Source organism: Anoplopoma fimbria, chromosome 15, assembly GCF_027596085.1.
Source record: "Anoplopoma fimbria isolate UVic2021 breed Golden Eagle Sablefish chromosome 15, Afim_UVic_2022, whole genome shotgun sequence".
NCBI classification, from domain to species: Eukaryota; Metazoa; Chordata; class Actinopteri; order Perciformes; family Anoplopomatidae; genus Anoplopoma; species Anoplopoma fimbria.
Window position 1 is genome coordinate 4,800,026 of NC_072463.1, and position 15,909 is coordinate 4,815,934.

Sequence of the window (15,909 nt, forward strand, 5' to 3'; positions counted from 1 at the left end):
ATAAGTTAAATCACACATCCTGATTACTGTGAGGTCTGAATCACAATGTACACACATGGTGGTGTTAACAGAGATGTGTAATTAAGTTTGGTGTGCTGCTGTGTTTTTCTGTCAGCACCTTTAAAATTAAAACCTGTGATGGGAGGAAAATGTTCTGGCTGTTTTTCTTTCTTTACAACTTTGAAGTAGCAGCATCCTCCTAGGAAACACAAACACTTGCTTTCGGTTATGCTCAGCAACAGGGGGGAAATTTGTGATAAATTGTTCCATCACTTTAATAATTTGTTCCCTCAAATTGAAGGAATACTTCACCATAAATATTACCATTTGAATTTAAAACTATTTAAAAGATACCATTTGAAACATGGTGAGAAATTGATCATTTTAAGGGTAACGTATTCCTTTAAGGAGTTATTAAATTATCATAATCCATTTATTTTTAATTTACGATCCCACTATGGAGAGCTTGTGTTTAAAACAAATGTATCTTGCTCTTGGGGTGAGATATGTGGATATTGTTTGTTTTTTTGGGCTTTTAAACACAAAATCATGTGAATTTAATTTAACTTTATTGAGTGCACAAAACAGTAACTTGAACAATTTATCAATGACGCTACTACACATGTCAGGCTCTGTATTTGTGCACAGTCAACAGAGTATGGTGTAAGATGGGCTTTCTGATGGTATGAAAAGTATGTATGTATATTTTTCAGTCTCATGTTTAGTTAGAATTCAATTTTTTCAATTTTTCTTTTAGTGTGAAGCGGAGCATGACCCACACTGCAAAATTGGAAAGAAAACTAAAAAGTCTGGGCTTGGCTCCATGTTTGAAAAGCGTTCAACTTCAAAGATGAGCAAACTGAAGGTGAGACATTCCCACCTTCTCCTCTCTCTATCTTATCTGGGAATTCCTTCAAGCTGTTTTGGAGAAGAGAACACCACAGCTAAAGGTAAATTGATTTTATCGTGTCGATTTTGATTTGTGTTGGCAGGAAGTTCACAGCCCTGAGTCCGGAGTGATAGTGAAAACAACCAAAGATGGATGTGCAGAGGGTCTCGTTTATGGTGGAGGGGGGAAAGAGGGGATCTTCATTAAGGAAGTGGTACCAGAGTCACCTGCCTCAAAAAGTCTGGAACTGAAAGAAGGTAAGCTAGCAGTTGGAAATGCTTTCCAATTACAGTGAAAACTACCACAAATTGAGAAAAGTGGGATCAATGAGGCTATAATTGGGTCCATTGGACAATATGTGGTACTTTTAAATCTTGAGTTGTATGTTGTTGTATATTTTCCAATCTTTACATTCTAAATCTACAAATTACAAATATGTAGTACCAACATTTTCGACCTTACAAATGTCATTACCTGAACCTAAAGAAACTTGCAAAGTGACTATTTAATACTCATCATTTTAATTAATTAAATTCCCCTTTATCAGACAGACCCTGACAGCCTCCTCATCTATGTGCTTCTGAAATGTTTTGCTCCTGTTTACGCAGGTGATCAGATTCTGAGCGCCACTGTGTATTTTAACGAGATGTCATACGAGGACGCCATTCAGATTCTGGAGCACACTCAGGGTTACAAAGTGAAGCTCTGCTTGAAACGCAAACCAGTCGTCACAGAGACTGAATCGACCATCGAATCTGACGTCATCCCTGTAACTATTTTCATGTTGTCAGACTCTTTGTGATAAAAATAATTGTCTTGGGGGGGAAAAAAATGACATTTTGTGTTTCTGTTGCTCAACAGGAGGACGACGTCTACGCTCCAGAAATGAGGGAGCAAGGAAAAACCAAAAGGCGTGGTGAAGCCCGCATTTCATGGCCTAAGTTTCCCTCTTTTGGAAAAGGACGCAAGTCCCGCTTTACAAGGTCTCACAGTTCCTCCGAGGCTGATGAGCAGAGAAAGCTAGAGCTTAGTCCCACCACAAGTGACACAGAGTCGCCTATAAAATCTCAGGATACTCTCAAAGGCAAGAAGAAGCATAAAATTAAGCTTTCTGGTTTGACAAAACGAGGCCGCGTAAGTTCATCTGAAGACCAGGACACAGACGCACCAACATCCGCGCAGATGCTTTCAACTGAGTGCCTTGAAAGCCCCTCAGGGGAAACACCTCAAGTCTATGTGACAGAGGAGCTGAAAGTAGTGGAGGCCTCAAGACGTGATAAAGAAGTGACTGATCCTCAAGCTGTTCAACACAAGGTGGAACTCATCAGTTTAGCTAGCACTTTGAAAACAGAAGATCTAACTGTGGCTCTGGCTGGTCAAGAAAGTCCAACTGGTATCAAGTCCCCTGATGGGAAGAAAAAGAAGAAAGAACGGTCTCAATTGAAAATAAAAATTTTGGGGAAGGATAAATCGAACAAGAAAGATGCAAAAGGAAAATCGTCACCAAAAAGGCTGAATACGCTGGGGGCAAGTATTGAAATAGCAGATCAACCTGAAAATGAAAAATTGGATGTGATCCCAAGTTCTGAAACACACACAAAACGACAGGGAGATCAACTTGAGCTTGATGCCAATACCCAAATAATCGAAATGAGCGCACCAAAGGTGGAACTTGAAATATCTGACGTTGCATTGATACAAACATCTCCACAGAAAGGTGAAGAGAAAACAAAGAAAGGCAAGGACATTAAACAGAAACAAGAAACAAAGAAAGATCCAACATTCAAACTGCCTAAAATAGGCTTTAGTGACATCGCCAGTGAGGAAACAATCCCCCAAATGAATGTAAATGTTGAAGAATGCACAACAAGAATTGAGCAACTTACAACTGATGGTACAGAGGTGAAAGAAGATCCTTATGAGCGACGGTCAAATAACAGCCTTTCCAGAGCAAAACTTCCCAAACGTGAAGACATTGAGATTCCAGGTATGGAGGACATGTCCAAGAGGACCTCAGCCAAAGGAATTAAAGAGCCTAAAACTGTTTTTACCGGACATTATGAGAAAATTCAAGCTGAAACTGTACAAATGTTAATTGATGTTGATAGCGTGAAAGAGGCTGTTTCTAAATTGCCAGGATTTAAACTGCCTCAGGTTGACACAAGTGGAGTGCCTATTCCTGAGGAAATTACTGTGATAGATGCAAATGCACAAAGAATATCAGTGAAAACACCCACCAAAACAAAACAAGATGCACACTTCAGTAGGTTTGAAGTAACTGCCTCTCCAGAAATCTCCAAGACAACAATCAAACTACCAAAGATCACACCTACTGATTTAGCCTCGGAGGAACTTTTAATGGTGACAAAGGTAGACCCTGAAAAGGAATACAAAACTGAGCCAAAACAAAGCGACAAAGAGGTGTATATACGAGAACATATCATAATACCTGGAAAAGAAAGTGCACAAGAAGTAGACATTCTTCAGACACAAGAAACACAATGCAAAGAGGGCATCCAATCTGAATATATATCTGCAGCAACATTCAAAACAAAGAGCGCAAATATAACAATGCCTAGCTTTGAGATTTCAAAACCGGAAATAAAAATCCCTGACGTTGGAATTTACTTGCCACACAAGATTGGACAAGTCATATCGGATGTCAAAATACCTGAAATTGACGGCATTGAATACATTGATTCAGTAGATGGTTCACATTCCAAAAAGGGTGGCGACGTTAGGCTGACAGGTTTTGGTGTTAATCTTAATGCTGACAGCCTAAAGGCTGACATCTCCTGTCCAGAAGTTGGAGGTAAGGTAAAAGATGTCGAAGCCAAACTGCCCGAATTTGAAGCAGTAACTGCGAACATCAGCGTACATGTGCCTGATGCAAATGAGGACATAAACATTGATGGGGCTGAGATTAAAACACTGGAAAGCCGAGAAAAGGGTGGCAAGTTCAAAATTCCAAATCTCGGCATCTCCATGCCAAAGGTGAAAGGACCTAAAATTGACTTGAGCCTATCAAAAAAAGATGTAGAAGTCACACTACCAGAGGCTAAAGCTGAAGTCAAACTCCCAGAAGCCCCTTCCAGTGACATTACTCTTGGAAAGAAAGACGTTTTCAATCCAGAGCAAAAGATGGATGTTGAAAAACCTGAATTCAAAGTCAAACCTATGAGGACTGAAGGGGAACTTGATGGGCAAGGAGGCAAGTTTAAAATGCCAGAATTTGGTGTAAAGATGCCAAAAATAAAAGGGCCTGAATTAGATTTAAGCTTAACAAAGAAAGATGCAGATGTCACATTGCCTCAAGCTAAAGCAGAAGTCAAATTTCCTTATGTTGAACATTCAGAACCTGGTATTAAAGTTGAGGGGAAAGCTCCAGAGATTGCAGTTTACAAACAGGATGAAGTATGTGATGTGGACAAAGATGTCAAAATCGATGGAGCTAACATTAAAAAGCTTGCGTTTAACATTGAGTCACCCAGTGTTGACATTGAGGGTCCTTCAGTAGATATAAAAGCTACTGATCAATTAGATATGAAACCTCTGCAAAGTGAAGTTGAAATTGACGGGCAAGGAAGCAAGTTTAAAATGCCAAAGTTGGGAATGTCGATGCCAAAAGTAAAAGGACCTGAAATTAACTTTGGCTTATCAAAGAAAGATGGGGATGTAACACTGCCAGAAGCCAAAGCTGAAGTAAAAGTCCCTGAAGTTGTACTGAAAAGACCCTCTGCTAAGGTGGAAATTAAAGCTCCTGAAAGAGGTACAGAAGGATCACCATCAAAATTTAAGATGCCGACCTTCAAACTACCGAAATTTGGAGTTATTACTCCAAACGTTTCTGTAGAAGTACCTGATATGGACAAAGATGTCAAAATCGATGGAGCTGATCTTAATATCCCTGACGAAGGGTCTGCAGTTGACATTGCACCACCCAGCATTGACATTGAGGGCCCTTCAGTGGATATGAAAACTACAGGAGCTGAACTGGACGGGAAAGGAAGCAAGTATAAAATGCCACATCTTGGTTTCTCCATGCCAAAAGTGAAGGGACCAAAAATTGATTTAAGCCTACCAAAGAAAGACATTGATGTCAAATTACCAGAGACAAAAGTTGATGTCAAACTTCCAGAGGTTGATCTTGGAAAAATAGATGTTTCAATTCCAGAGGCTAAGATGGAGATTAAAAAGCCTGAAATGCAGTTTGTGCAGCCTGAAGGTGAACTTGATGGACAAGGAGACAAGTTAAAAATGTCAAAGTTTGGAATCAAAATGCCAAAAGTTAAAGGACCTGAAATTGATTTAAGCTTCTCAAAGAAAGATGTAGATGTAACACTACCAGAGGCAAAAGCTGAGGTTGAGCTTCCAGAAGCTCCTAAAATTGCTTTGGATATGAAATCATCAGAATGTGAAGCAGAAATTAATGGGCAAGGAGGCGAATTCAAAATATCAAAGTTTGGAATTTCAATGCCAAAAGTAAAAGGACCTGGAATTGATTTCAGCTCATCAAAGAAAGATGTAGACATCTCATTACCAGAAGTCAAAGCTGAAGTAAATCTCCCTAATATTGAATTCAAAGAATCTTCTGCTGAAGTGGAAATTAAAGCTCCTGAGATTGAAGCTCAAGTAAGCAGTGTGAAGGGATCACCAACAAAATTTAAATTGCCAACATTCAAATTTCCCAAATTTGGAGCCTCCACTCCGAATGTCACTGCTGAAGTACCTGATTTAGACAAAGAAATCAAAATTGATGGAGCTGACATGCACATATCAGTGCCTGACACAGACGTTGATGAACCAGAAGTTAAAGCAGAGGTCCATCTGCCAGAGCTTCACATCAAAAAGCCCTCAGGTGGTGTTGTGATAGAGCAACAGCCAGGTGTTGAGGTAGATGCAAAACTGAAAAAGCCAAGGTTCTCAATGTCCAGATTTTCTTTTTCAAAACCAAGTGTTAAGGCCCCAGAAGTTGATGCCAGTCTTCAGATTGTGAATGCTGCGATTCCAGAGGGAAAGGTTGAAGTGAAAACAGGGGAAGTGGAACTACCAGAGTGTGAAGCAGAAGTTGAAGGAAGCAAGTTTAAAATGCCAAAGTTTGGCATCTCAATGCCCAAAGTTACAGGACCTGATATTGATATAAGTTTATCAAAGAAAGATGTAGACGTCACATTACCAGAAGCAAAAGTTGAAATGAAACTCCCCAATGTTGAAGCCAAACAGCCTGAAGTGGAAATTAAAGCTCCTGAGATCAAGATTGCGACAAAGGCTACAGAAGGATCACCTTCAAAATATAAGATGACGACATTCAAATTACCAGAATTTGGAGTTGGAACTCCAAGTGCCACCATTGAAGTGCCTGATACGGACGGAGAAGTCAAAATCGATGGAGCAGACATTAAAATTCCCGATGAGGTTCTTGCAGTTGACATTGCAGCACCCACCATTGACATTAAAGACCCATCAATAGACATTAAATCTACAGGAACTGAACATGAAGGAAAAGGAAGCAAGTTTAAACTGCCAAGTCTCGGTTTTTCTGGGCATCAAATCAAAGGGCCAGACATTGATTTAAGCTTATCAAAGAAAGAAGTAGATGTGACTTTACCAGAAGCCAAAGCTGAAGTAAAACTCCCTGACATTGAAATGGAAGCTCCTGGGATCAAGATCGCAACAAAGGGTACAGAAGGATCACAATCAAAATTTAAGATGCCATCATTCAAATTACCAAAATTTGGAGTCAGTACTTCAAGTGCCACCATTGAAGTGCCCGAAAAAGACGTCAAAATCGATGGAGCTGACATTAAAGTTCCTGAAGAGGTTCTTGCAGTTGACATTGCAGCACCGAGCATTGGCATTGAAGGCCCATCAATAGATATTAAAACTACAGGAACTGAACATGAAGGAAGCAAGTATAAACTGCCAAGTCTCGGTTTTTCTGGGCCTCAAATCAAAGGGCCTATCATTGATTTAAGTTCATCAAAGAAAGATGTAGATTTAAGTCTACCAGAAGCAAAAGCTGATGTCAAACTCCCTGATGTTGAACTCAAAGAAACTTCTGCTGAAGTGGAAATTAAGGCTCCTGAGATCAAGATTGCGACAAAGGGTACAAAAGGATCACCATCAAAATATAAGATGCCATCATTCAAATTACCAAAATTTGGAGTTGGAACTCCAAGTGCCACCATTGAAGTGCCTCATACGGACGGAGAAGTCAAAATCGATGGAGCTGACATTAAAATTCCTGAAGAGGTCCTTGCAGTTGACATTGCAGCACCCAGCATTGACATTAAAGACCCATCAATTGAACGTGAAGGAAAAGGAAGCAAGTTTAAACTGCCAAGTCTCGGTTTTTCTGGGCCTCAAATCAAAGGGCCAGACATTGATTTAAGTTCATCAAAGAAAGATGTAGATGTGACTCTACCAGAGGCCAAAACTGATGTCAAACTCCCTGATGTTGAACTGAAAGAAACTTCTGCTGAAGTGGAAATTAAAGCTCCTGAGATTCAAATTGCGACAAAGGGTACAAAAGGATCACCATCAAAATATAAGATGCCATCATTCAAATTTCCAAAATTTGGAGTTGGTACTCCAAGTGCCACCATTGAAGTGCCAGACAAAGACGTCAAAATTGATGGAGCTGACATTAAAGTTCCTGAAGAGGTTCTTTCAGTTGAAATTGCAGCACCGAGCATTGGCATTGAAGGCCCATCAATAGATATTAAAACTACAGGAACTGAACATGAAGGAAGCAAGTATAAACTGCCAAGTCTCGGTTTTTCTGGGCCTCAAATCAAAGGGCCTATCATTGATTTAAGTTCATCAAAGAAAGATGTAGATTTAAGTCTACCAGAAGCAAAAGCTGATGTCAAACTCCCTGATGTTGAACTCAAAGAAACTTCTGCTGAAGTGGAAATTAAGGCTCCTGAGATCAAGATTGCGACAAAGGGTACAAAAGGATCACCATCAAAATATAAGATGCCATCATTCAAATTACCAAAATTTGGAGTTGGAACTCCAAGTGCCACCATTGAAGTGCCTCATACGGACGGAGAAGTCAAAATCGATGGAGCTGACATTAAAATTCCTGAAGAGGTCCTTGCAGTTGACATTGCAGCACCCAGCATTGACATTAAAGACCCATCAATTGAACGTGAAGGAAAAGGAAGCAAGTTTAAACTGCCAAGTCTCGGTTTTTCTGGGCCTCAAATCAAAGGGCCAGACATTGATTTAAGCTTATCAAAGAAAGATGTAGATGTGACTCTACCAGAGGCCAAAACTGATGTCAAACTCCCTGATGTTGAACTGAAAGAAACTTCTGCTGAAGTGGAAATTAAAGCTCCTGAGATCCAAATTGCGACAAAGGGTACAAAAGGATCACCATCAAAATATAAGATGCCATCATTCAAATTACCAAAATTTGGAGTTGGAACTCCAAGTGCCACCATTGAAGTGCCAGACAAAGACGTCAAAATCGATGGAGCTGACATTAAAATTCCTGAAGAGGTCCTTGCAGTTGACATTGCAGCACCCAGCATTGACATTAAAGACCCATCAATAGATATTAAAACTACAGGAACTGAACATGAAGGAAGCAAGTATAAACTGCCAAGTCTCGGTTTTTCTGGGCCTCAAATCAAAGGGCCAGACATTGATTTAAGTTTATCAAAGAAAGATGTAGATGTGACTCTACCAGAGGCCAAAGCTGATGTCAAACTCCCTGATGTTGAACTAAAAGAATCTTCTGCTCAGGTGGAAATTAAAGCTCCTGAGATTCAAATTGCGACAAAGGGTACAAAAGGATCACAATCAAAATATAAGATGCCATCATTCAAATTACCAAAATTTGGAATTAGTACTCCAAGTGCCACCATTGAAGTGCCCGAAAAAGACGTCAAAATTGATGGAGCTGACATTAAAGTTCCTGAAGAGATTCTTGCAGTTGACATTGCAGCACCGAGCATTGGCATTGAAGGCCCATCAATAGATATTAAAACTACAGGAACTGAACATGAAGGAAGCAAGTTTAAAATGCCAAGTCTCGGTTTTTCTGGGCCTCAAATCAAGGGGCCAGACATTGATTTAAGTTTATCAAAGAAAGATGTAGATGTGACTCTACCAGAGGCCAAAGCTGATGTCAAACTCCCTGATGTTAAACTGAAAGAAACTTCTGCTCAGGTGGAAATTAAAGCTCCTGAGATTCAAATTGCGACAAAGGGTACAAAAGGATCACCATCAAAATATAAGATGCCATCATTCAAATTACCAAAATTTGGAATTAGTACTCCAAGTGCCACCATTGAAGTGCCCGAAAAAGACGTCAAAATTGATGGAGCTGACATTAAAGTTCCCGATGAGGTTCTTGCAGTTGACATTGCAGCACCGAGCATTGGCATTGAAGGCCCATCAATAGACATTAAATCTACAGGAACTGAACATGAAGGAAAAGGAAGCAAGTTTAAACTGCCAAGTCTTGGTTTTTCCGGGCCTCAAATCAAACGGCCTGACCTTGATTTAAGCTTGCCAAAGAAAGATGTAGATGTGACTTTACCAGAAGCCAAAGCTGAAGTCAAACTCCCTGATGTTGAACTAAAAGAATCTTCTGCTCAGGTGGAAATCAGAGCTCCTGAAATTGATGTTCAGACAAGTAATGTTGAAGGATCGGCAGCAAAACTGAAAATGCCAACGTTCAAATTACCCAAATTTGAAGTTGACACTCCACAGGTCATTGTGAAAGTACCTGATGTGGACAAAGACATTAAATTGGATGGAGCCGATTTAAAATTACCAGAAGCAAAAGCTGAAGTAAAACTTCCTGATGTTGAAATCAAAGAGCCTGTAGGTTCAATTTCAGAATCGACAAGTTGGACATTTCCAAGATTTTCATTTTCAAAGACAAGCATTAAGGCCCCTGAAACTGATGTCAACGTTGATGCCCCAAAAGTTGATGTTACACTACCAGAAGCCAAAACGGGCGTACATCTTCCAAATATTGATATCAAAGAATCCTCAGGTATTTCAGTAGATGTGGGACCTGCTACAGACCTTGATGGTAAATTGAAAAAGTCAAGGTTTTCATTACCCAAATTTTCGTTTTCAAAGCAAAGTTCAAAAGAGTCTAAATTTGATGTCAGTCTCCCAGATATTGATGTTTCTCTTCCAGAAGCAAATGTGGAAGTCAAACAACCTGAACTGGAGCTTAAGCCACCAGAAGGTAATATAGAATTAGAGGGCCAGGAAAGCAAGTTTAAAACGCCCAAGTTTGGCATCTCAATGCCAAAAATAAAAGGACCTGAAATAGATTTGAGCTTTTTAAATAAAGATGTAGATGTCACATTACCAGAAGCCAAAGCTGACGTTCAACTCCCGGGTGTCAAAGTAAAACAACCATCTGCTACAGTGGATATTAAATCTCCTGAGATTGAAGTCCAAACTGGTCATGTTGAAGGATCACCATCAAAATTCAAAATGCCAACCTTCACATTACCCAAATTTGGAGCTGCTACTCCAAAAGTCAGTGTGGAAGTACCTGATGTGGACAAAGACATTAAAATTGACGGAGCTACAGTGGATGTCACTGCTCCAAGCATTGACACTGAAGGCCTATCTGTAGATATGAAAGCTAAAGGAAGTGAACTGGAAGGATCAGGAAGCAGGTTCAAAATGCCAAAGTTTGGCATCTCAATGCCAAAAGTTAAGGGACCTGAAATTGATCTGAGCTCATCGAAGAAAGATGTAGATGTCACATTACCAGAAGCCAAAGTCGAAGTTCAACTTCCAGATGTCAAAATAAAACAACCGTCTGCTACAGTGGATATCAAAGCTCCTGAGATTGAAGTCCAAACTGGTCATGTTGAAGGATCACCATCAAAATTCAAAATGCCAACCTTCACATTACCCAAATTTGGAGCTGCTACTCCAAAGGTCAGTGTGGAAGTACCTGATGTGGACAAAGACATTAAAATTGACGGAGCTACAGTGGATGTCACTGCTCCAAGCATTGACACTGAAGGCCTATCTGTAGATATGAAAGCTAAAGGAAGTGAACTGGAAGGATCAGGAAGCAGGTTCAAAATGCCAAAGTTTGGCATCTCAATGCCAAAAGTTAAGGGACCTCAAATTGATCTGAGCTCATCAAAGAAAGATGTAGATGTCACATTACCAGAAGCCAAAGTCGAAGTTCAACTTCCAGATGTAAAATTAAAACAACCATCTGCTACAGTGGATATTAAATCTCCTGAGATTGAAGGTCAAACTGGTCATGTTGAAGGATCAGGAAGCAGGTTCAAAATGCCAAAGTTTGGCATCTCAATGCCAAAAGTTAAGGGACCTGAAATTGATTTGAGCTCATCGAAGAAAGATGTAGATGTCTCATTACCAGAAGCCAAAGTCGAAGTTCAACTTCCAGATGTCAAAATAAAACAACCGTCTGCTACAGTGGATATCAAAGCTCCTGAGATTGAAGTCCAAACTGGTCATGTTGAAGGATCACCATCAAAATTCAAAATGCCAACCTTCACATTACCCAAATTTGGAGCTGCTACTCCAAAGGTCAGTGTGGAAGTACCTGATGTGGACAAAGACATTAAAATTGATGGAGCTACAGTGGATGTCACTGCTCCAAGCATTGACACTGAAGGCCTATCTGTAGATATGAAAGCTAAAGGAAGTGAACTGGAAGGATCAGGAAGCAGGTTCAAAATGCCGAAGTTTGGCATCTCAATGCCAAAAGTTAAGGGACCTGAAATTGATTTGAGCTCATCAAAGAAAGATGTAGATGTCACATTACCAGAAGCCAAAGTCGGAGTTCAACTTCCAGATGTCAAAATAAAACAACCGTCTGCTACAGTGGATATCACAGCTCCTGAGATTGAAGTCCAAACTGGTCATGTTGAAGGATCACCATCAAAATTCAAAATGCCAACCTTCACATTACCCAAATTTGGAGCTGCTACTCCAAAGGTCAGTGTGGAAGTACCTGATGTGGACAAAGACATTAAAATTGACGGAGCTACAGTGGATGTCACTGCTCCAAGCATTGACACTGAAGGCCTATCTGTAGATATGAAAGCTAAAGGAAGTGAACTGGAAGGATCAGGAAGCACGTTTAAAATGCCAAAGTTTGGCATCTCAATGCCAAAAGTTAAGGGACCTGAAATTGACTTAAGTTTATCAAAGAAAGATGTAGATGTGACATTACCAGAAGCCAAAGCTGAGATCAACCTGCCCGATGTGGAAGTAGAAAAACCAGAAGGTATCATTTCAGCATCAGATGCACCAACAGTTGAGGTTGAAACCAAGATGAAACGATCAAACTGGACATTTCCAAAGTTTTCCTTTTCAAAGACAGGTGATAAAGTCCCTGATCTAGATGTCAACCTTGAAACATCCAAAGTGGATGTTACACCAACAGAGGCCAAAGCAGAAGTCCAAGGACCTACAGGGGCAATATCAATAGAACAGCCACATGCTGAAGAACCTGATGCAAACTTGAAAAAAACAAAATTTTCACTTCCCAGATTTTCTTTTTCAAAGTCAAGTGTTAAAGAACCTGAAGTCAGTGCTGAGCCTCCATGTGTTGAAGTTTCTCTTCCAGAGGGACAAGTGATAGTAAAGCAACCGGAATTGCAAATTAAAGCTCCCGAGCTTGAAGCTGAACTTGATGGTCAAGGAAGCATGTTTAAATTTCCAAAGTTCGGCATTGCACTACCAAAAGCAAAAGGACCTGAAGGAGATTTAAATGCATCACAGGAAGATGGTTTCACGGTGTCAGTAGTTAAAGCAGAGGTCAAACTCCCTCAAATTGAAGTCAAAGAAACTTCAGCTAGTGTGGAAATTAAAACCTCTGAGAATGAAGATAAGTCGAAAGACGTTGGAGGATCCCCATCGAAGTTTAAAATGCCAACATTGAAGATGCCGAAATTTGGAGCAACTACTTACAATGTCACCGTAGAAGCACCTGGTGCAGACAAAGTAGTTGAAACTGTTGGAGCTAAACTTAAGGAGGATGTTACTGTCAACATCAAAGGTCCAAGTGTTGATATTAAAACAGATGTGTCCAAGGCAGCAATAACAGATTCTGAAACGCCAAAGACTGAAACTGACGCTGTTGGTCTTGCCTCTCCAAGCAAATTCAAACTACCATCATTTAAAATGCCAAAGCTGAATTTCTCAAATCCCAACCCTGAAGATGAGCATGTACCTGTTGACACTGAACGCAAAGAAGATCTGCTTGAAATAAAAGTTCAGCCAAAAGAAGAGAGTAAATCACCAAAAGCTACGTTTACATCATTTGGTGACATCCTCAAGACTTTTGATGTTGAATTTGATGTTCCAAAAACAACTGAAAATCTTGAAACCTCAAAAGAAGTCCATGAAACAGATGTACCCAGTGGAAAGCAGGTGGAGGCAAAGGGAAAGGAAACAAAGCAAAATGCTACCAAGAGTCCTGAGAGAACAGGCTGGTTTAAATTCCCCAGGTTTGGCCTGTCCTCCCCATCAGAACCTGCCAAGATCGCTGAAAGAGACGAGCGCAAGGACGCAAAGAGCCCAGTAGGGGAATCGCTGGATGAGGAAATGAGCCCCACCAGTTCTGTCCGGTCATCAGACGCCTTTGCTGATATTAGCTCTGCGATGACAAGTGAGCATGTTGGCCTCTCCTCATCTTCTCCAACCAAGGTAACTGTCAAATACTCTGATCCTAGTGCTGCAGGACTTGGAGATATGCACAGTAACATTATTACTTCCACCACGAGGACTGAGATGATCTCCATTGAGCCCAACTTGCCTGAGAAAATCACCATTCTGTCATCTGGGGTTTCATCTTCGTCGGAAGACACGCTCAGACTGGAATCAGGAAAAATACACGTCATTACATCAAATATACAAGCCACCCCAGAATCGCAGCGTGCCAAGCTACTAACTGCTGTCCAAATCCAATCGGCCGGAGGCCTTCCCCAAGGATCAGAGGCTAACGAAGCTGCATCATGGACCGTCGAGGATTCACAAAGCGGCAAGAAAACGGTCTACGAGAGGCGTTTGGTTAGGGAAACATCAAGTGAAAGAAGTGAAAGCAAAGAAACAATTGTTATAACTAAACAAATCACACGTAGGTTTGACTCTTCTGAGCCTATCTCAGGTGAGACAGCTTCATCCATTCAACGACTGAAAGACTCTGTGCACTCTGACAAAATGAGGTTCTTTGATGGAGCAGACGAGTGAAATACATTTATGTAAATTAGGTCTAAAGATACGATCCCTCATTATCCAGCCTTAGTGGCCGTGACAGACACTGTGACAGAAAGGTGAGATTAAAAAAGGATGGCAAAACAGGAAAAGATTGTTAGAAAGTTTTAATTACAGATCACAGGAAAGAATCAGTCAGTTATCTTTAATCTCTGGCTGCATGTTGTTGACCTATAAAGAGATGTATTCATGTAATTCAGTGACAAGTTGTTAATACGCTGTGTAACTGAATGCCCTTACAGCAAATTACGACAGGACTTCACCAAATATCCTTGCTTATTATGGTACAGAACTATAATAAGCCATGTCTTTTGTTTATCAAAACGTATAATATATTTGTCGTTTCGTAGTTTTTAAAGTGCAACACTGTTCCAACTTACTTGTGCTCGTATTTATCAGATGATAATCACCAGTGCATTTGATTTAAATATGGTTTATCTGAAAATGCCTGTTGCAAAAATCAATCAATGTTACTGACATTCCAAAATATGTTTACAATAATTTCACTGTAAAGTTGACAGTAGAGAAAACCTACAATACAATAGAGCAGTATATGACAGAAAAGTGAATATGTACATGTATCACTGAGATATTCTTGTTGCTGTGGCTAAAATGTTAAGAAACAATATCAGTGCTGAAATGAAATGCTTATGATCAAACACAGCAAGTGTACTGCTGCAACTATATTTTTTATTAATGTTTTGCTTAGAACCTAATTTGCTACAGTAAAAAAATATGTCAGCAGTGTGTTCTCTTTCAAAATCACTGTACAAAAAGTGGGGAAATTAAACTGGCTGTGTAAATAGCTTATGAAGATATCTGGAGTTTCCTTTGATTAATGCTCCTCTGATGCATCATGTTTGCAAAGTTATGCACAATAAATAAATATTATTATATGTAAACCCTGGGGCTGAAGCTGATGATGGAAGTCATGTTGGCCTAGAGTGTTTTTTTTTCTTGTTTCTTCTGTTTCATTTTATATATTTGAATAAGTTAAATTTAAATTCACCGAATTTAGAATCACTTACTTCGTTTACACCAGTCGAGGGTAACAAAGTACATTTACTCTCAAGTACTTTACATAAGTACAATTTTGAGGCACTTGAACTTTTCAAAAATATTTCCATGTAATGATGCTACTTCTAGTCCACTCACATATTGTTCTTTTTACAACACTACATTTTAGTTAGTATCTAATTTGCAGATCTATATTATGAATATAAAATACAAATTGATTTTTTATTGTAAATTAAGCTACCCAGCAGTATGTAACTGATGATTATTAGCCCCACTTTTGCCAGCTATAATATTAAAGTGATGTACCCATGAATGCATCAATACTTTTAAACAAATATGATTTAGAAATGGGCCATTTTGCAGAATGAGTTATTTTACTTTTGGTAGTTTGAGAATATTTTGATGCTGTTACTTGAGTAAGATTTAGGTTTATTATTTACAGGGTTTATACGTTACTGGTTATGGATTATTTTTACACTAACTTAATATTGCTGCTTTTACTTAAGTATAAGATCTGATTACCTCTTCCACAATTGGAAAACTCCTGATTGATGATGAGATGATTTATAAGTAACGTTACATTACTCAAAGTAAGGGTATTATGTCATGACTTTAAAACATTGTCATAGGAAGTATTAATACACATATTTACACACTAGAGGGAGACACAGACTCTAATTAGGCGCTGCCTTAAAGTGTTCCTCGTAGATCCCAACTTCTAGGATAACGTGGAATTCAATTAAAATTGAAGCTGCAAC